Source organism: Mesocricetus auratus, unplaced genomic scaffold (genome assembly GCF_017639785.1).
Source record: "Mesocricetus auratus isolate SY011 unplaced genomic scaffold, BCM_Maur_2.0 Super-Scaffold_100694, whole genome shotgun sequence".
NCBI lineage: Eukaryota > Metazoa > Chordata > Mammalia > Rodentia > Cricetidae > Mesocricetus > Mesocricetus auratus.
In genome coordinates, this window is record NW_024429268.1 from 3,960,180 (window position 1) to 3,967,209 (window position 7,030).

The window sequence follows — 7,030 nt, forward strand, 5'->3', positions numbered from 1 at the left end:
ACGGATGTGTGTACCCTGTGAAAAGCCCACGATCCAGGAACCACGGAGGCTGCCTTTTTTTCATCTACTTACCCTTCTGAACGGGTCATTGCTAAACATTTGCCGGCTGCCTCTCTGATCCTTCCTCCTCCAGGTTTCATAGTCTTAGATCCCTCCACACAGTCTTCTTGCAATTAGTGTTTTCTTCTGCAAGCTTTAAAGCCTCTTGGTTCCCATCTTTTCTTGTCAGCTACATATCTCACGTCGTTTATGTAACTTTATGACACAGAATAGAATCCAAATGTCTGCTTAAATATCATCTGCATTAATGGGGCATGGGATGGAAACAGGCTTACAAAGGACAAATTGAGCTGTAGTCTTAAATGACTATGATTACTTAAGAATAAATTCGATTCCTCTGAAGGGAAGCTTTTCTCTGCTTACACAGAAGTGGTGCTTGCTTGAGTCCAGAGGGACCCTGAAAGAGATTTTAGTTCTTTTATTTGTGGCTTAGTGTATACTGCTCTGTCATAAATACATTTGGATCTCATAACAAAAGCGCCGAGAAATAAGGGCAGGCATTTGTTCCAGCAGTTAAGAGGGATTTACAGGCACCAAACGTACTCGATGGATACAAAGATGAATAAAATGTCTTCCTAGTCTCACTGGGCAGGCTGACAAGGCAGAGGACCAATCACGACGCAGGGAGCGATGCTGAGCAGGGCCGCGTGGAGCTGGCCAGGAGAACACAGGAGCAGAAGTGCAGCTGTCTGCCTGCCTGGGCAGCTGAGAGAGCTTAGAGCCTAGTTGCAGAGCTGGCTCCTACAGGAAGAGCAAGCTTTGCATGGGGAGGAAGAAAGGGAAGGAAAGGCAGCTGTCTTAGCAGAAGCAAGTTCAGGACCACCGAGGTTGGATGAGGGTGAGGGAGCTCAGAGTGAAGCTGTTGGGAAGCTGAGGCTCGTGACGGGGATAGGCAAAGGACGACGTCAGGGTGTTCAGACTGCACTCTTTGCACAAACACGGGCACGTCTGTCTCCAATCTGCTTTCAAAAGAGACATGGAGAGCGAGACTGGTAGACTTAAGAGATGGGTTATAAAGATTCTGTATGGAATGACTGAACTCGCCTCTGACATGCCTAGGGAAGGCCGGGTGACAGACTGAAGGGGGAGTCGACCCGTGGAATGCTACTGAGGTTAGAATCACTGGAACATGGTAGGAAATTGGCTAAACCGGGAAAAAGCAGAAAAGGGAGTGTGCAACTTTACGAGTAATTAGTGCTATAATGAGGGGGAAAGTGGAGATACGGCCAATTTGCATGCATGAAGACACTTTGTGTTTTGCCGAGTTCCTATGTGAAGAAAAGAGATACGGAACCGCAGTCAGAGAGGTGAGAACCAGACAGCTTGTAGTCTTGTGTGCATGGGATGTAGAGCCGAGTTCGGGGGACCACACGCACTTGTCCATCAGGGCAAGTATGAGAAGCAAAGTCATCCTAGGATGGCCTCGCAGTGCTTGCACTGGAGACATCTTGGAGAAGAGGAAGAGGACAGTGAGCTCGTGCTGACTTCATTGTCTAGTAGTCGTCTTATAGCAGAGGTGGAAGGAGCTGGAAGAGATGTTCGGTTGAAAATGATCCCCTAGGGGCTGGAGGCACGCCTCAGTGATTAGGAGTACCTGCTGCTCTTACGGAGGACCCGGGTTCAATTCCCAGCACAGGCAAGGCAGGTCATAACTGTAACTCCAGTTCCAGGGGACCCGGCACTCACACAGACACACATGCAGGTGAAACACCATGCAAACAAAATAAAATTATTAAAAAAAAAAAAGACCCAGCGCTCAGCGAGGGCTATATAAAGACCCAGCACTCGCTCAGCGAGGGCTGTAGGTCACACGGTAGTAAATGTACAAATAATTTGGATGTAAGTATCCCAATTTACAGAAGAAAAATCACAAGGTTTAAATTATTTCCAGAACTCGCTGGGTGGTAGTGGTACACACCTTTAATCCTAGCACTCGGGAGGCAGAGGCAGGTGCATCTCTGTGAGTTCAAGGCCAGGCTGGTCTACAGAGCGAGTTACCAGGCTATTTCCAGCCAGGGCTATACAAAGAAACCCTGTCTCAAAAAAAAATTATTTCCAAAACTCACATTAGGCAAATCTGCATGCATATCTTTTTGATTTTGTCCTACTCTCCAAATGCAGATACCAAGGTCTTGCTTCACGAATGCCAAGCACTTTAAATCTGAAAGAGCTTTCTTCGGTAAAAGGCTGTCAGTCATTGCCTGCCCTGTTTTTTTTTTTTTTTTTTTTTTTTTTTTGGTTTTTACAAGACAGGGTTTCTCTGTATTGTTTCGGAGGCTATCGGTCCAGCCCAGCCTCGAACTCACAGAGATCCGCCTGCCTCTGCCTCCCGAGTGCTGGGATTAAAGGCGTGCGCCACCAACGCCCGGCTGCCTGTCCTGTTTTGTGCTTATGTTTTATGAGGCTGTGGGGAGCTAAAGTGGCTCTATGGGCAAACCCAGAAATCAGCTCTCAAATGAGATATTAATGGTAATAGCAACAGTGCATTTAGTATTCATTGTATAACTGAGTAATTTCATTTGAAAGCAGCCCTGTAAGCAATACATGTGTGGTAGGAGAAAACCAGAAACTCAGAGGGAAGGAAGTACTCGCCCCAAGTTGTGAAAAGAGAGTTTCAGACGGGATTCCCACGCCATGCAGTGCGCACCTCAATAAGCGAGGGCTACTGAGAATTTAGGGAGGGACCTGTAAAAAAGAGGTCCGCATCAGAACAGAAGCGGAATCGAGCCCCTCGGTGGGACTTGTGTCTGTGTCTCTAAAAAAAAAAGTAAATACTCAAGTGTTGCTGCCTTTGTGTTAAATAGGAAACGAGATTATTTAGACAGAGATGAGGGAGAAGCTAACAGTTGTAATGGAGATAGGAAGGCTGTAAAGTCCCAAACCAGGAAGAGAATCGGCACTCATGAAAAAGGGCACAGGAGAAAGGGAGTGTATGTGTAAGGGGGTAGGGATGGGGAGAGACAGAGGATTTTGAGGGCCCTTGAGGAATGGACCACGTTTGTTTGGGCCCATCCATGGCAAGCCTTTTTAATACAAGGTGAGAGGGGGGTAAGAACATTCTGGCACTATGCAATGTGCTTCCGAAGAAGGATGGGGGAATAAGACTGGGAGTCCACAGAGCAGTGGGGTCCTTCTAGAGTTCAGGAACTAATTAACGCACGCACGCACCCACGCACCCACGCGCGCGCGTTCGCAAATCAAAAACACAAATGTTTGTTTTGGCGCTCGAGACTAAGTATAACAGATTAAAAACAAGACTTTCTGGAACAAGACAAATGGCTCAGTTGGTAAACCGCTTGCTGCAAGAGCGAGCGTTACCTGAGTTTGATCCCAGGGCACCCGCACGGAAAGCTGGGCACAGCGGTGCATGCCAGTAACCCACTGTGATGGCTGTGACAGAGGACTCCCTGGGGCTCACTTGCTAGCCAGTCTAGCCTAGTTAGCGAGTTCGTCCCATGCTCAATGAGAAACTGGCTTAATAGGGTGGAAGGCAACTGGCGAAGCACCTCCTGTTACCCTCTAGGCTCTATGCGCGCGTGCGCGCATGTGCGCGCGTGCACACACACACACACACACACACACGCACGCACGCACGCACGCACGCACGCACGCACACACACACCCGACTGCCCAATGCTTCAAACCACTTCCAGTTTGCTTCCTAATTCTCAAATGGCCCACTGGTTCCCTCCCTTTTGTCAGTCAACCCCGAGAGGAAATCCAGTCTCCTGAATCAAATCCACCATCTTGGCCAAAGATTCCTTTTTATATTCCTCCTCGAAATTTATAGTCGTCTCCCCGCTCCCCCCCCCCCCAGCAAGTTCTCTCTAGCACCTTAAGGCCCTACTGGGCAAAGCTGATAAATTACTCGGGAGACCACCCCTTGCCCCTTGCTGACCCCCGTTTCTAACCCGTTGCACAATCTGGCTCGGCACCATCACGGCACCTGCCTATTAACGAGCCACGCATGCGAGCACCAGCCCCGCCCCGGGGGGGGGGGCTCTCTCAAACATCCTAGCCACCCGTCTTCAGTCTGTTCAGTCTCTCTACCTCCGGGCAAGTCACCTTTAACCTACACGGCAAACTCCGAGGGCCGCTTGCTGAATGAAACCTCAGTGGAAAGCACAGAAATGCCATTAATCGGCTGTGTGACGTTCAGCAAGTCACTTTTCATTTCCAGCTCTACTCAGTTTGTCCACCGACAACCGAGGGTGTTAAAACTACAAAGGTCTTCAGAAGTTTGTTTTTTTTCTTCCCCCTGCACCGACAGTGAACAGTCTCACTCCCATCACAAGCTGATCTCAAGAAAACACCCCTGGAGAGCTAGCTGGATGGGTCCCATCTTTTTATTTTCCTTTTCTCCTAGGACTGCTTACTCCCATGGGTGGCCTGAAGGTTTCCCGGTGACCCTGCTCTACCACAGCTAATGGGGCTGTTGATCTTGGCTACCTTCCCTGAACAGTCCGAACTTTCTCCTTGGTGTTTGGGAGCCCCTCGGCCTGCAAGCAGATTTAGAATTTCCATATTTGTGCACACACAGACTGGCTCCTGCTCCCCACGCCCCCCCGAGTTTCCATTTGCATTGTTCAGGGATAGTTGCCTCTGAAACACTCAGGTAAAGTGCCAGGAAAATCTGCTCATTGGTGCTTCAGCTTGTGGCCAGACTAGGCCCAACCGCTGTTGCAAGTTTTGCCCTCAGGCACATGACTCATTAGCCAAGCAGCAGGGATCAGCAACCTCCTCCCTCACCAGTTGGGAAAAACAGCTTCTGGAGCTTTCCACCCCAAATCTCTGTTTACTGCCCACTGCCCACCCAGAATCGACATTCCCTGATCACCAGCTGTCCTTTCCTTTTGTGGCAATTGCAGACTGGGCGCTCTTACAAGGAACGAGGGAAATTTTTCACTCATAAATGTCATCTTTAAAACGGACAGGTTAGGAAAAAAAAAAATGGGCCAAAGGCTATTGACGCTAGAGAATGTTCTAAATCTAAGCTAGGAGTTCATTTGGATCCTGGGCTGAGTTCGGCCTGTCTCTCTAGCTCATTCGCTTGGGACCTTTGACCTTCCCACACACCTAGGTTCAGAGTGAGAAGATTACTTGAAACTGCTGGCTCCCGTCCTGCAGTCCTACAGCTCCTGAGTCATGTTTACAGCTTGTGTGGCTTTAGGGTCACTGGTCTGTGCTGGTGATAAAGCCAAGTCATCACCACGTAAGATATTGACAGAAAGGTCTCAAAGCCAAGTCCAAACGCGCACAAATGTTTCAGTGGTGTCACAGGGGAGGTGATTATCAAGGAGGAACTACCACACGAAAACAGTGGATTTCTACAAGATCTCCCAGACAATTCACGATGGAAATACCACTAAATACTTAGTTACATAATGAAATACATAAGAAGGGAAAGACCACTAAAAACAAAACAGACTATGTGACTACCTCAAGAGAATACAAGTTACAATCAAGTTTACTCCTGGGGGACACGCATGTGTCACAGGAAGGAAGTCAGTACATGCAACTTATTTAGACTTCCGAAGGCTTTTAAATATCTATCACAAAGGCTAATCTAAAAAGTGGACCATGGGTGGAGCTGAGTAGCAGAATGATTGCCCATCGACCAATGCTCTAGACTTGATCCTCGGAACTGAAAAAGGGGGGGAAAACAATCCCCACTGCTGACGTTACCAAGTCATCCTAAATAACTAAGGCAGTAAGCAATACGAAATAAAAATCTTAAGCTCATAGTTAACCTTCAGTGAAAGTGGGTGGCAAACGTAAAACTTTTAACGAGCAGCTTAGTATACAACAAGAGTCAGTGAAAACTGACCCAATTCGGTACACATTTACTTGATCCCAAGCTCCTAGGCCCATTACAGTTCAGATCTGTGAGCAGGCCTATGGAAGACGATGTCTCTCAAGCATCGCTTAACTTAGAAAAGCAATAGAGAGCCGAGTGTCACTGACGTTTCAAATGTGGTTGTTTCACACTTCCTCGTAAGCAACTGCTGGGTTTCTAAGCCACTGACATCAGCAAACTCTGATGTAAATTCTTGAAATCTGGAGGTGACAATCACTGGGAGGGTCTGTATATACACCATTTCCTCAAATTCAAAGTCTGCAGAAAGTGTAGTAATTCACCCAAAGAAAGATTACTCACATCCAGTTCTTCTTTCTTTTTTTAACCAAAGATTTAAGTTAAGGACCATCTGGTATGTAAAAGCCAAATGTCTTTTGGTTTTCCAAGATTAGATGGGAATAATCCAATCTATGTATCTATCTATCTATCCATCTATCTATCTATCTATCTATCTATCTATACACACACACATATGTATATGTATATATATATATCTCATAACTAAAGAACTGTATTAAGAACTTAAAATAGGCAGCTGGGTGGTGCTGGCACATTCCTTTAATTCCAGCAAACAGAGGCAGAGACAGATGGATTTCTGAGTTCGAGGCCAGCCTGGTCTACCGAGCTAGTTCTAGGACAGCTAGGGCTGTTGTTACACAAAGAAACCCAGTGGGGGTGGGGGAGGGGAAGATGGCAGAAAGGATATTATGTATTGTCATATGAGGGTGCTAACCAAGAAAAATAATGATGGTGACATTCTTCAACCGAGAAGGCAATGTTAAGGGAGACAGACAGTGATCTACTCGGACAGGGCTTTGCAGCAGGTTGACTGGGTGCCGCATCTTATGCTTAAGGGTTTGGAGCGATTGACTCCAGGCAGCGTGATAACTGGATCCTGGAACTCTTTCCACTGACTTCCACGAAGAGGAAGGAACACCTAGGCTGACAGCTAACTTCATAGTGAGTCAAATCACAACGGAGAGCCACAAACTGTCTGAAGAGCATTTTCCAAATCCACCCAAATTAGCCTCTTTGTGCCTGTGGCTACGGTAAGATATTTGACCAGGCTCTCACCACCCACCAGCGCCTTCTAATACCTTCTACGAGCTCTGA

General features: G+C 47.3%; 1 long non-coding RNA gene across 1 annotated transcript in view; it reads right to left on the reverse strand.

Moving 5' to 3' along the window:
* Positions 1–7,030, reverse strand: part of LOC121137758 — a 316,737-nt gene that overhangs the window by 227,295 nt on the left and 82,412 nt on the right. The gene's annotated exons all lie outside the window — the stretch shown is intronic.